Raw genomic sequence first — 14,837 nt, 5'->3', positions numbered from 1 at the left:
TAAGATTTTTAATTATAATTATTTCTTTTATCACATGGAGTTTGGCATTTTGGGTTTTTTTCTCTTATTTCTCAAAATGTATGTTTTTTGTCACCAAGTAGGGGAATATGTACACAAACCACACTTTTCATCTACTCTTCTCAAGCCACTGGGCTATATCAGTTTTCTGTGGGGGTACATAATTTTTTTTTTTTTTCAATTATTAACACCCTGAGAATTACAGGGAGATTTGCCCAGACTTTGTTGGAGGTTAGGAGCTGGTCCAGCTCTTTAAAGATTCTGGATCTTGTTTTGTTTATTGAAAGATCTGTGATTCCCTATCATCAAATATCAGCTTAGAGAGGGTATAATGTATTTTGAAGACAGTGCTAGACAGTAAAAATATTACTAGAACTTCTTAAGGTTATTCCAGCAGCTCATAATTCACAAAAGTGAGGCAACACATATCTTTTAGTATTTCCAGGTGAAGGCTGGACAGACTTATTAAACATAATAAATGTCAAAAATATTTATGTGGATTAGTGAGAATAACTTGGATTAAAAAACAATTTTTAAAGTTTGTAATTTATCTTGGAAGTTGTACATATGATCAGCCTGGTTTTAAGTTGTTCCGTAAAAACATTCCTGGTAAGCTACCTTCTTGTTTTTATTGGATTAGTGGGACTCCTTCTAATAAAATATTTGACCATACTAACACCAGGTACTTTCAACTGACACTTTGCAATACAAAGTAAATTTTAAAAAGAAATCTTGAACACAGTATTCATCACTGTACCAAGTGGTGACAACTCCAAGTAGCATGCTGATTTAGAGTAGTTCCCAAGCATATTTGCAGATTCAATATGCATATGGGTCTTTGGGATGAGTAAGAGATCTAGTGTGTTCCAAAAGTGCCTGAAAGAATCACAGAATCAACCAGGTTGGAAAAGACCTCTGAGATCATCAAGTCCAACCCTTGATCCAACCCCGCCGTGGTTCCCAGGCCATGGCACTGATGCCACATCCAGTCTCTTCTTAAAAACCTCCAGGGATGGTGAATCCACCACCTCCCTGGGTTATGGGCTGGTTATGTATTCTTAGATTTCATCCCAAACAAGTGGCAAAAGACACAAAAAAACCTTGATAAAACTCATCAAAAGGGAAGACTTAACAATTACTGTGGAGCCTAAATAGAAGAGAGGATTTTGCAAATGAATTAGATTCTGCAGTGGTCCCTTTCCTTCAAAATGATCTATTTTACTTTTACATTATGGAGCCCCCTCATTTATTTCCAGAGTCCATTTCTCCCCCTCTTTTCCTAAGGTGTGGCTATGTTGTGAATAATTGATGCTTCTGCGTAGAAAAATATTTTCTTTATCATGTTGCAGAGTTTGGACTTCCACCAACCCATTAACTCAAAATAAACTCATAAGCATTCTCCTGTCTGATCAGTGTCTGCATAGTGACATTTATCAGGAGAGAGAGAGAGACACAAGAAATAGTCAGCGACTGGAGATTCTTACAGATTGCAATAGTGACACTGTAATCTTGCTCGTTCCCTCCCTATACCTATCACCCCCTTTTCCAATCTCTATATTGTGTGTGTCTATATTGTGTCTATATTTAGACACAGCTAAAACGACTGTTAGAAGTGTCCCTTGACATGTGTTCAAATCCAAACCACAGGTATTAAAATTCACTTGAAAAAACAACAACAACAACAACAACAAAAGACAATTTAAGCATTTTCTGGTTCCGGGACATACAACAGAAAAGACATCACCATTACTAAGCTCATTTCTGAGGTCAACAGATGGTCTTGCTACATTTAGAGTCCTTGGAAGTTGTTTGCTCTGTTCTTTGTTACAGAAAACACCTTGGAAGTAGATTCAAAAGACTGTATCCAGTAGACATGATCCAGTAGACATGATCTGAATTAGAAATAATAAAGGAGAGTCTGATGTTATCACACAGTATATTTCATGCATCCAGTCGGTGGCAGCAGCCCACAGATGCTTAGGCTAGAGATGCTTTAGTAAATAGAACAATTTGCAGCATTGTGTGAGCCATCAGCACAGCATAATAAAACCTCACGGAGGTATGTGGTTATACCTTTTTCTGAAAAAAGAAAAAAAATTTGAAAAGCACAAAATAACTTCTTATCTGCAAGAGTTCATTAACAACTGCCAGCTATGTATCATACAAGTGAAAGGAAGAGTTCTTTAAATGGGAACTTACAGAGGTACCATGGCACTTGAGTAATTAATACTGTACCCTTGTATCAACTATCTCTGCGTCTTGTTTAAGGGAAAAAATACCACACACTTTTTTCTTGTCATGGTTTTACACTGCCATCCAACACCTGACACACACAAATGATCGATATTTAGCATCTGCTCCCCACTCTGGTCACATCCATTGATGATCCATTCAGAGTTAACTCCTTGCAATTATCATAACAAAGACTGGGGATAGACATGCATACGTGGTACTAAAACTGAATAACCACAAAGTATTTCGCACAGGCATTCTCCAATTTTCTCTTCCATTTATGGATAATAACACTATTTGCAGAAAGGGCAGCAAAACTTTTCTCCGGGGATTTATTTATAACACACAGTCTTGCTTACTCAAATGTAAATAACAGGCACCGCGACCCGTCTGTAGCCAGGGTCTGGGCGTGTGCCCGCGTTGGAGACCCCTGTAAGCAGGGCGGCAGCCTGTTTGGCTGTTGAATGGTTTAGGATACAGGAATCTCTTCCCTGAGGTTAAAAAGCCTTTTAATACATGGTATGTTCTCCGTGTGTTAGTACTTCTCTGCTACAATCAAGTTACTTTTCAAACTCTTTTTTCATAAGCTTAGCGAATTGCATTCATTCTGTCCTTCACAGTAGGGCTTTTTTTCAAGCATTCAGACAATCTTTGTGGCTTTCTTCTTACACCGCCTTCATTTCTCTTCCACTGTTAGAAACACTTGACACCTGACTTGTAAGCAATATTCTAGTACTGCCTTCATTAAAAAAATTGCCTTCCTATTCCTACACACTGCCTTCCTGAATAGATTTTAAAAGTCTTCTTAATCCTGTTTACCTCACACACACAACAGTGTGTTGACTCAGTTGTTCAACATGACTTATAAGCACTTTTCAAAGTTGCTGTTTTCAACGATACTGTTCTCCCCTCCATACTTAAAAATTTTATTTTTTAGACATACAGCTCTTCATGTGAATATATTAAAACAGCAGCTAACTGCACGGGTTTATTCTCTTTACCAAACTATCCATGTTACTCTGTGTGACTTCAGCATCATTATCTGTCATGCTGTCAAATTTCTGTGTCATCTGCATATTTTGTCCATGGTGATTTTATATTTAAATCCAGGGGATGCATAAAACTGGCATCACTTTTCTTTGAGTGCTTTCCTTTGGAAGACACAATTTTAAACAGCCTCACTGGATGATTATTTCTCACTGGCAATATTTTTCTAACCCATCAGTTCCAGACTGTATGTGCTACAGTGCCAGCTATTTTAAATGAGCAGTAGCATATTGAGCTCGCTAGATTAACAAGCTAACAGTTAAAGCATATGATATCTCCACAGTAGGATTACACCTGTAATCTCTCAAAGAGTTAAATTAGGCCTATTGTCTATAAATTACTTGTATTAATTTAATTCTTCATCACTGAAATCCTTTGCCTTTTTCCTCTATTGCACCTGGATCATGTCAGGTTAACAGGCCCTTTAACTACAAGTCCTTCATAAATATTCCTAAGTTATTCACAGGCTTCATGCTTCTGTAATTTCCCGAGCATTCCAAAATTCATCTCAAAAATCTGGTTAGTGGGTGTGAAGTGCCTCAGCCAAAGGACGAAAAGGGTGCTCTGGACGGTCACCAAGGCCCCCTGAGGGTGCCCTGAGGGAGACGGGACGGGGCGGGGCGGGGCGGTCGCCATTGGCTGCTTTTCCCGCCCTCCCCCCAGCCCCCTCAGCCGCCTCAGCCGCCTCAGGCGCAGTGTCCCGGCACTCCCCGGTCCGTGAGGCGCGCGCAGGTAAAAGGCGCTTTGGAGAAGCTCAATAGAAGGTTGTGGAGTCGCTCTAGAGAAGATTTTGGGCTGTTACAGGCGTAATACAGTGTTCAGCAGCAGCGTCAGAAGGGCAGCACGGTCTTTCAGAGGAGTTATTGAGGAAAAAGCTTCTTGAACTTCGTCACCCTTGGTAAGGTAAGACAAAGGGGACTAAGAGTTTCAGAGAGGTAAAGCTGAGGGAACTTGGAAAGCACATGCAGGGATGTTTTGAGGGAAGATCTCAGGTAAAGTGTGAGGGACAGACTGAAAATCTTGGAGGGAAAAGCTGAGTAGGGGACATTTTGGGGGTCAAAATATGTGGTGTCCCGAATGTCACTGAGGGGTTTTGAGGGTCACAAGAGGAGGAGGCTGGTGCCCCCGGTTTCACTGAGGGGAAGGAGGATGTGCTATGTGTCAGAGGGGCAGGCAGGTTTCCCGCATGTTGCTGAGGGGAGAGGCAGGTGCCCGATGCGTCCCTGAGGATCTCTGAGGGGGAAGAGGGTGCCCCGAGGGCTAAGCGGGTGTCTCCTGTGTCCCTTTAGGGGCTGTGAGGGACACAGGGCGAAAAGTGTGCTCCGAAGGGTTACCGAGGATCCCTGAGGGTGCCCTGAGGGAGACGAGACGGGGCGGGGGGGGCGGTCGCCATTGCGCTGCTTTTCCCGCCCTCCCCTCAGCCCCCTCAGCCCCCCCAGCCCCCTCAGCCGCAGTCTCCCGCCGCTCCCCGGTCCGTGAGGCGGGCGCAGGTGAAAGGCGCTTTAGCGAAGCTCGATAAAAGGTTGTGGAGTCGCACTAAGGCAGATTTTGAGCTGTTACAGAGGTAATACAGAGTGTTGGGCAGCAGGGTGTTTCAGTAGAGTTATTGAGGGAAAAGCTTCTTGAACTCCGTCACCCTTGGTGAGGTAACACAGAGGGGACTGAGAGTTTCAGAGAGGTAAAGCTGAGGGAACTTGGAAAGCCCATGCAGGGGATGTTTTGAGGGAAGATCTCAGGTAAAGTGTGAGTGAGGTGAAGTGTGAGTAAGGTGGTGAATAAGGCACAAACGCCGCCGGTGACACAATCAAGTGCCAGGGCAGAATTAAGGTTTATTACAAAACAGTTTGGTTTAAATACAGCGCTTAAGCATGTCACATGATCTTCCAAACAATGACAATCAAGTATTGACTGAGCATGTGTGAGAACGTGGAAAACTACAACTCCCATAATTCCTTGCCACATCTCCCCTTCTCTAAATAATTAACAAATTGTAAAACAATACATTTTTTAAACATCCTTAATGTAACCAATCTTATCTTAACTGTTTATAAAAACCAGGACCTATCATCACAAGGCCTTTATTGAGCTGTTTACAACTTTATTGGTTCGTGCAATATTCAAGCAACCTTGAATTACTCAGGGTTTGTAGATGTGTAGAATCTTTTATCTGAGGGTAATTTTGTGTGATTGGGTAAAGGCATCGTCTTTATTTGAAAGGGAAATGTGTTGGGTTGTAGATGTTGTGTTTGAAGTAGTGTTGTTTGAGGTAGTGTTGTTGAATGAGTGTTTAAGATATCTTGCTGTAAAGTGTATTTGCATTCACACACATACATATCTCCACTCAACTTTCTCATTCACATTCCGGTGGCCACTGTTTCATTCTCTCCTAACACATGCATTCTTAAACCCTTTATTGTGTTTGAATCATGGAGTTTTGGGTTTGTATTGGTTACTGTTTGTGTGTTTCTTTTGCTTCTGTTTATTTATTGCTTCTTTGTGATTGTTCCTGTTTTGAAGAAGTATTAATGTAGATTTACACATATAGGGACCAGACCCATATCTCTTTCCCTCCCCTTTTTGTGTTTTTACAGCATGTTTCTCAATGTGTGGTGTGTTCCTTTTACTATTGTTGGTTATGTTTCTTCAAATCCAATTTCTTCACTCATTTTCTCTGATGATTGTTTCAGTTGTGAGGGAGGGCTAATATAAGGCCTGACACATTTAGAAGAGATCCTTTGTAATTTGGTACCCTTGGATACACAGGCATATATCCTCCCTCAAGTTCTGAGATGTACTGGTCCTGACCATTGCCTAGATATTAGATTTTTAATCATAACTGGTGCTTTGGAAGATGAAAGTATTTGAGTTTTATGTTGGTATTCATACCTGCTATGGTTTGTATCATCACGGTTTAAGAAATTTAGAACATATGATGCTTTCCATAAGCGTTCCTGGGGGCTATATACCAACTCCCCTCTTTTTTGGCTTTGAAGCATTTCTTTTAGTGTGCAGTGTGCTCTTTTTACAATTGTTCTGTGGGTGTGGAATGGAATATCCTCTGATTTGTGAGATCTGTTTTAGCTTTTGTTGAATAACATACAGGATCATTGTTTCTGTTTATGGTTTTTGGAATGTTTGAAATTGCAAAACAAATTAGTATTTGGTAGTATCTTTTGCCTTTTTCTAGTGTGTTGTATTATTCTATCTGGAATGTGTGTGAATGGATGTGTCTTATGTAAGAGTTAGATTTTGTGTGATTAACAAGGAATTATGTGGTGTGTATTTTTCTAGGTAAATGAGGGTTAGTGAAATCTCGAAGGAAGGAGGCTTCGAGATGTGAAAGTAGCATAGCATGAATCAATTATAACCATTCATAGGTTAATTACAAAACAATTTAAATGTCTTGCATATATGAGTAAGTTGTAAAACTTATACAGAGTCCCGGTCCGCGGTTTGTACCTTATTGTTCCGTTGTCTTCTTTAGTTTGTCCAGATGTAGATGGTCTTAGTGTCCCATTTCCTTACTACATCTTTCGTTGTGTAGTTTTCTTTGTATTGGAGATTCCATTGTTGGTCCTGTTAAATTTTTTTTTGGAATGTTTTACAGTCCCCATTTCTTAATAATATCAGTTAGAGCAACTGTAACCAGGTTTAATTCAGTCTCTCAGGTATTGCAATTTACAAGCAGCTATTTTGCACTCTTGTTGACATTATGTATGTTGTTCTGTGATAGCAAAATGTTTTGAGAATGTTTGAATGTAACAAATATGGGGATGTTTAAGATTCTATACTTATTATTTGAATAACATTGTTATGATAATTGCACGTATGTGGATGTATTTGAGAATTTAATAACTTCTAATAACTTTTATTTTTAATAATTCAAATAAAGCTACTGAGAAATTAATGAAAAAATAGGGAAAAAAATTTTAAAGCTGTAGTGTTCTGGTTTTGTGGAAATAAATGTTTTTGGTTAAAATGACACCAATTTACATAGTGAAGGGCAATAGCAAGAGCTTGTAGGCAACAAAGAGAATTTTTCTCTCTCTTTACACTAAGAAGGTTTCAAATCTTCTTTTTCATCTTGAGTCCAGCAATTGATTGGTAATCAGCATGCAATCTATGCTGAAACAATCTGTGGGTAAATTTATTTAATTCAAATTTATCTCCCTAGTAAATTGCTTATGTTGCTCCAGTTTTTATAATATGTGTAGCAATTTTGTTTGCTGATTGATAAAAGGTTTATCTTGCATTCTTTAGCATAGCTAGAAGAATATGAAACTGCTAAACCTAATGAAAGTTTTGTATCAGCCAGTTTTATATTTAAAAAATATGAATTAATGAATATATTGGGCTTTAAAATGGTGAGATGCTAAATTTTATTCCATGTGTAAATGTTTTTAAACTATTTTCTACCCTTTATTTCTATTGTTAAGAAAACAATTTACAGTACTTTTAAGAAAACTGATTTGAAAACAATAAAGAAAAAACCACAAATGTTAGAAGTAAAATTTATATTTTCTTGAAAATGTAAAATGCAGTGCTATGAGTGAATAGTTAACAAAGTTTTAGTTCGCTATGTTTTGCTTTCTTTTTCCCATACTATGTAAGAAAGGAGATTTTGAGTGAGAGATGAGAGGGGTTTGCTTGTTGTTTTCCTCACCAAAAGGCAAGTCACTTGTTTGTTTAGCCAAAGAGTTAGTAGGAAAGTTTTTATAGGAACAGGAATAGTGGTAGAAGATGACAAAATCTAATTCCACCCAGTTGTTAAGCAGTAAACCATTGTTATGTTTGAGGGGCAACACATTATTTCTTGTTTTGCAAAGGCAATTATGCAAGAAGTGGTTTTTATCCTTTTCTTTAACTCAAAAAAGTCATTTGTAAAATCTTGGTTTTCAAAAATTCTAATCTTTTTGCACTCTGAGACAGGGGTAAAAAATATGAAAATCCATTTTTCTCTACTTTGAGAGATTGATAGATTAGTGCAAGGGTTTTTGTACGTAGCAAGGCTGTGTTTATATGGTTTTCTAGTGTTGTGGAAATGCATCACCTCTTTTTTAAGGAAAGGCCACTGTATCATGGATTTAGGGCTATTTGTTTCTTGGGCCACTTGTGGGTTTAGCTGCAATGAAACTGCCTTTGGGAAAAATCCACTGTTAATTGACTTCCTCTTTGACTGAGGCAGCCTCTGTTCTACAGAATGGGTGATTTCAGTGGGTCCAATGAAAACAGGGTTAATGTCTGGGCTATTGCTGGTTACGATGTCTCTGTTTTGTTTTGGGGGTGCTAGTTTAAGAAAACTTGTTAAACAGGTTTGGATGTTTTTTAAGAGCCATTGTGAGGTTACATCTGTTCTGTTGTTAAAAATGTTTGATACTTCTGTCTTTGCCTCCCATTCTAATTGTTTAATTTGAGTATAGGCCAATTTATGCACGTTTGTGTTTTGAATGGATTTGGAGGTGTGTATTGCTGTATGTTGCAGCCTTGTGAGGCATCTTTGGGCTTGTGTTGTATGAGGGATTTGTTTGTTTTGCTTTATCAAGGCTTTTGCAGTGACTGTGTGTAAAGGGTTATGTGTTTCTGCAGTTGAAATTGTAATTGGTTGTTTCTTTGCTACTTGTTTAGGTTTGGCTTTCCATGTTGTGTATGGCATACTGTCTAACAGCATTTTAAAATAGTGAGAAGTAAATACTCGATTTAGGGTCCCTCCTAGTATTTCTATTCTTCCCCCCTGTAACACAAAAGAACCTTTTATAATAGTAGATAATTTGTCAATTAGTAAAGTTGTCCTTTTGTGACTTAGTAAGTTAAATATGGTAGCTGATAGATGTATGTCTGCTGTGTTTTGCAATGTTACCCTTAGATTGTTGGTTGTGTCAGTAGGTGGATTGTGTTGTTCCAGCTGAAATTCTCGCAGCATAAAACCAGCAGCTGCTATTGTTAGCAACGTAGCCAATATATATATTGTCCATTTTAACATTGGTAGCTTTGACTTCACTGATGGTCTCGGCTTGGGCCGAGGAATATGTTTTGTGTTTTGTGTGCTTTCCCACTCTGTATTCTCTTCTTCGAGCTGAAGTAGTAGCTGTAGCCATGTTTGCTGTTCTTCCTCTTCTGCAGGATCCAAAACTGCTTGTCTTCTATCTGGTTCTCTCATCTTGCTGAGTTCGGTTTGCCACAGCTCGGCTAAGATTTCTAGGGTGTCAATTTCTAATCTTCCTCTTCCATCAGGCCGTCTTCGGCATAGAAGCTGTTCTGAGGCTGGCAAGGGCTGTGGGTTGGTTTCTTGGTAGGAGTGCCACGGTGGTGTTTTAACTGTTGTGCATTTGTTGGCTGTTGGTTGAACTGGTGGTGACGGAAGAGGCACTTTAACTTGCGCCTCATGACAGGAGTAAGCTGGCTGTGTCCATTGTTCTGCAGAAGTCTCATGGCAACTGCGCGGCCAAAGAGAGTTACTGGACCCCCCTGACCCCGCAACAGCAGTCCATCCGTTGCCCCCTCGTCGCAGCCCCTGCAGCTGATGCTACTGCTGGTGCCCTAACCCAAGTGAAGTTTGGAGGGATTTGTGGAGGTGGGGGGACCTGTGGGAGGGTGGGTGGGTGGGTAGTGGCTTGGAGATCTCCCTCTGGGGGTGTAGGGATGTTTCCCTTCTTGGGGAGGAGCTGCTGTTTCTCAGGCTCAACTGTGTCCTCCTGCCTTGGCAGAAGCTGTCGGAGAAGAAAGAAGAGACTGGAGTGCAACTTCGAGGCAAGAGCGAACAAGAAGAGGAGCAGCGTCAAGCTGAAGAGGGGGCAAAACAGAGACCCTCTGGGCAAAGGCCCCTCCCTTGGCATCCCCGGGGCAGGGATCCCAAAGAGTCCGGCGGGCAGCTTCCGGCTGCGCCGGCCGGCTTGGCGCTGGGCGGACCTCCCTGTAAGCAGGGCTGGGTCCTTTGCTTTGCTTGGCGTTGGCCTTTTGCCATCGCGCTCCTGTGGCTGCCCGGAGAGAGGGGCAACCGCCCTGTAAGGAGGGCGAGAGTGCCCGCCTCCGCGCCCGAGGGGGGACACGGAGCTCTCCCGACCCCCGGCCCGCCCGCCCCGTAAGCGGGGCAGGGCTTTTTCCCTTGGTACCTTTGGTGCCTGCTGGCGGCCCCTGGCCAGAGTGACCCCCCGTAGTCGGGGTGTGTCACGGCCTGTGTCCCTTGCCCCTCAGCACGCCGAGGCCCTTCTGGCCCGCGCGCAGCCCGGGGCCACTAACGGGCTTCTCTCCGTCCTCGGGAACAGGGGGCGAGCCCGAGGCTCTCCTCCCCTGCTCGGCGGCAGGGCCGGCTCCCCACGGCTTGGCGCACAGAGCTTGCTCCCTCTTCTGGGACGTTCCCCCTTTGTGTCCTTGTCCCGTCGGTGTGAGTGAGCGAGCGAGCGAGCTGGTCCCTCCTGTAGCCCCCGTAGAGATGTAGGCAGCGTAGCTTAGACTTCCCAGGAGGGAAAGAGGGGCTCTGTGTGCCAACCCGTGGGGAGTCAGCCCCGCTGCCGAGCAGGAGAGGAGAGCCTCGGGCTCGCCCCCTGTTCCCGAGGACGGAGCGAAGCCCGTTAGTGGCGCCGCGGGGCCGCCGGTCCTGCTGGCGATGTGCCAGCGTGGGCCCCCCCCCGTCCTCGGGGCTGGGGCCCTGTCCCTGCCGGCCTTAGGCCGCGAGGCCGTTGCTGGGAGTGCCGGGCCTCGGGGGGGGCGGCCCCCTAAGTGGGGCTTTGTGCGTCCCCCCTGCTCGGCGGGCGGTTGGAGGGACCCCCTGTAATCAGGCGGGTGTCCCGCGGGGTCCCCCGGCCTCTCACGGGCGTGGGGCTGGGCGTGTGCCCTCCCTGCCCTCGGGGCCCAGCTCAGGGCCTTAGGCCACGAGCCCCAGTGCCTGGCCCTTGAGCCAGGTACTTGATGCCGCGGGGGAAGGCCGAGCTCCGTGGCTCCCTGGGTGTGGACCCGCCTGTAAGCAGGGTCCGGGTCTGGGAGCCTTTGCGCTCCCTCAGCTGGCAGCCTGTGCGGGGCGACCGCCCCGTTAGCGGGGAGCGGGTCAGGTGCCCCCCGAAGCGGAGAGAAGGAGCCTCCGTAGGCCTTTGGGCCCAGGGCCCCCCTGTAAGTCGGGGTCAGTGCCCTGGTGTCCCAGGCCCTTTGTGGTCCAGGCAGCGGCCGGAGCCCCCTGTAAGCAGGGCGGCAGCCTCTTTGGCCGCTGCTTCGCGTGCCCAGCTGCCTTTGCCCAGAGGGCCCGGCTCCCCGCAGCGGGTGGGACTGCGCCGTGCGTCGCCGTGGTGAGTCCAAGTGAAGCTTGGAGAGTTTTGTGGGGGGAAGTGGGGGGGCCTGTGGGTGGGCGGGGAGGGTCTTGGAGATGTGCCTCCGGGGGCGTGGGGTCCGGGTTGCCTTGGTAGGGAGGAGCTGGTGTTTCTCGGGCCCACCTGCCTCCTCCCGCCCTGGCAGAAGCCGTCGGAGAAGAGAGCGGAAGAGGCGTCGCGCGGGACGGCAGCGCCGGCGCGGGAAGACGCCGCGGTGAGAGCGGCTGAAGTTGGGGGGTGGTGTGGAGGTGTGGGGGTCCTGCGAGTGGGCGGGCGGGTGGTGGCTGGGGCAGCTGCCCCTGGGTCCTGCTTTCCTTCGGTGCAAGGACTCGGAGCTTCTGAGTCCGAGCTGCGTCCTCCTGCCTTGGCAGGAGCCCTCCGAGAAGAAAGCAGAGCCGTGGAGCGGGACGGCGAGGCAAGAGCGAGGAAGAAGAGCGTCGGCTTCGCGCTCAAGAGGGGGCGGGAGAAAGGCCCTCTGGGCAAAGGCCCCTCCCTTGGCATCCCCGGGGCAGGGATCCCAAAGAGTCCGGCGGGCAGCTTCCGGCTGCGCCGGCCGGCTTGGCGCTGGGCGGACCTCCCTGTAAGCAGGGCTGGGTCCTTTGCTTTGCTTGGCGTTGGCCTTTTGCCATCGCGCTCCTGTGGCTGCCCGGAGAGAGGGGCAACCGCCCTGTAAGGAGGGCGAGAGTGCCCGCCTCCGCGCCCGAGGGGGGACACGGAGCTCTCCCGACCCCCGGCCCGCCCGCCCCGTAAGCGGGGCAGGGCTTTTTCCCTTGGCACCTTTGGTGCCTGCTGGCGGCCCCTGGCCAGAGTGACCCCCCGTAGTCGGGGTGTGTCACGGCCTGTGTCCCTTGCCCCTCAGCACGCCGAGGCCCTTCTGGCCCGCGCGCAGCCCGGGGCCACTAACGGGCTTCTCTCCGTCCTCGGGAACAGGGGGCGAGCCCGAGGCTCTCCTCCCCTGCTCGGCGGCAGGGCCGGCTCCCCACGGCTTGGCGCACAGAGCTTGCTCCCTCTTCTGGGACGTTCCCCCTTTGTGTCCTTGTCCCGTCGGTGTGAGTGAGCGAGCGAGCGAGCTGGTCCCTCCTGTAGCCCCCGTAGAGATGTAGGCAGCGTAGCTTAGACTTCCCAGGAGGGAAAGAGGGGCTCTGTGTGCCAACCCGTGGGGAGTCAGCCCCGCTGCCGAGCAGGAGAGGAGAGCCTCGGGCTCGCCCCCTGTTCCCGAGGACGGAGCGAAGCCCGTTAGTGGCGCCGCGGGGCCGCCGGTCCTGCTGGCGATGTGCCAGCGTGGGCCCCCCCCCCGTCCTCGGGGCTGGGGCCCTGTCCCTGCCGGCCTTAGGCCGCGAGGCCGTTGCTGGGAGTGCCGGGCCTCGGGGGGGGCGGCCCCCTAAGTGGGGCTTTGTGCGTCCCCCCTGCTCGGCGGGCGGTTGGAGGGACCCCCTGTAATCAGGCGGGTGTCCCGCGGGGTCCCCCGGCCTCTCACGGGCGTGGGGCTGGGCGTGTGCCCTCCCTGCCCTCGGGGCCCAGCTCAGGGCCTTAGGCCACGAGCCCCAGTGCCTGGCCCTTGAGCCAGGTACTTGATGCCGCGGGGGAAGGCCGAGCTCCGTGGCTCCCTGGGTGTGGACCCGCCTGTAAGCAGGGTCCGGGTCTGGGAGCCTTTGCGCTCCCTCAGCTGGCAGCCTGTGCGGGGCGACCGCCCCGTTAGCGGGGAGCGGGTCAGGTGCCCCCCGAAGCGGAGAGAAGGAGCCTCCGTAGGCCTTTGGGCCCAGGGCCCCCCTGTAAGTCGGGGTCAGTGCCCTGGTGTCCCAGGCCCTTTGTGGTCCAGGCAGCGGCCGGAGCCCCCTGTAAGCAGGGCGGCAGCCTCTTTGGCCGCTGCTTCGCGTGCCCAGCTGCCTTTGCCCAGAGGGCCCGGCTCCCCGCAGCGGGTGGGACTGCGCCGTGCGTCGCCGTGGTGAGTCCAAGTGAAGCTTGGAGAGTTTTGTGGGGGGAAGTGGGGGGGCCTGTGGGTGGGCGGGGAGGGTCTTGGAGATGTGCCTCCGGGGGCGTGGGGTCCGGGTTGCCTTGGTAGGGAGGAGCTGGTGTTTCTCGGGCCCACCTGCCTCCTCCCGCCCTGGCAGAAGCCGTCGGAGAAGAGAGCGGAAGAGGCGTCGCGCGGGACGGCAGCGCCGGCGCGGGAAGACGCCGCGGTGAGAGCGGCTGAAGTTGGGGGGTGGTGTGGAGGTGTGGGGGTCCTGCGAGTGGGCGGGCGGGTGGTGGCTGGGGCAGCTGCCCCTGGGTCCTGCTTTCCTTCGGTGCAAGGACTCGGAGCTTCTGAGTCCGAGCTGCGTCCTCCTGCCTTGGCAGGAGCCCTCCGAGAAGAAAGCAGAGCCGTGGAGCGGGACGGCGAGGCAAGAGCGAGGAAGAAGAGCGTCGGCTTCGCGCTCAAGAGGGGGCGGGAGAAAGGCCCTCTGGGCAAAGGCCCCTCCCTTGGCATCCCCGGGGCAGGGATCCCAAAGAGTCCGGCGGGCAGCTTCCGGCTGCGCCGGCCGGCTTGGCGCTGGGCGGACCTCCCTGTAAGCAGGGCTGGGTCCTTTGCTTTGCTTGGCGTTGGCCTTTTGCCATCGCGCTCCTGTGGCTGCCCGGAGAGAGGGGCAACCGCCCTGTAAGGAGGGCGAGAGTGCCCGCCTCCGCGCCCGAGGGGGGACACGGAGCTCTCCCGACCCCCGGCCCGCCCGCCCCGTAAGCGGGGCAGGGCTTTTTCCCTTGGCACCTTTGGTGCCTGCTGGCGGCCCCTGGCCAGAGTGACCCCCCGTAGTCGGGGTGTGTCACGGCCTGTGTCCCTTGCCCCTCAGCACGCCGAGGCCCTTCTGGCCCGCGCGCAGCCCGGGGCCACTAACGGGCTTCTCTCCGTCCTCGGGAACAGGGGGCGAGCCCGAGGCTCTCCTCCCCTGCTCGGCGGCAGGGCCGGCTCCCCACGGCTTGGCGCACAGAGCTTGCTCCCTCTTCTGGGACGTTCCCCCTTTGTGTCCTTGTCCCGTCGGTGTGAGTGAGCGAGCGAGCGAGCTGGTCCCTCCTGTAGCCCCCGTAGAGATGTAGGCAGCGTAGCTTAGACTTCCCAGGAGGGAAAGAGGGGCTCTGTGTGCCAACCCGTGGGGAGTCAGCCCCGCTGCCGAGCAGGAGAGGAGAGCCTCGGGCTCGCCCCCTGTTCCCGAGGACGGAGCGAAGCCCGTTAGTGGCGCCGCGGGGCCGCCGGTCCTGCTGGCGATGTGC

This window comes from Pseudopipra pipra, unplaced genomic scaffold, assembly GCF_036250125.1.
Source record: "Pseudopipra pipra isolate bDixPip1 unplaced genomic scaffold, bDixPip1.hap1 HAP1_SCAFFOLD_55, whole genome shotgun sequence".
Lineage (NCBI taxonomy): Eukaryota > Metazoa > Chordata > Aves > Passeriformes > Pipridae > Pseudopipra > Pseudopipra pipra.
Note: the sequence above shows the minus strand (reverse complement) of the source record.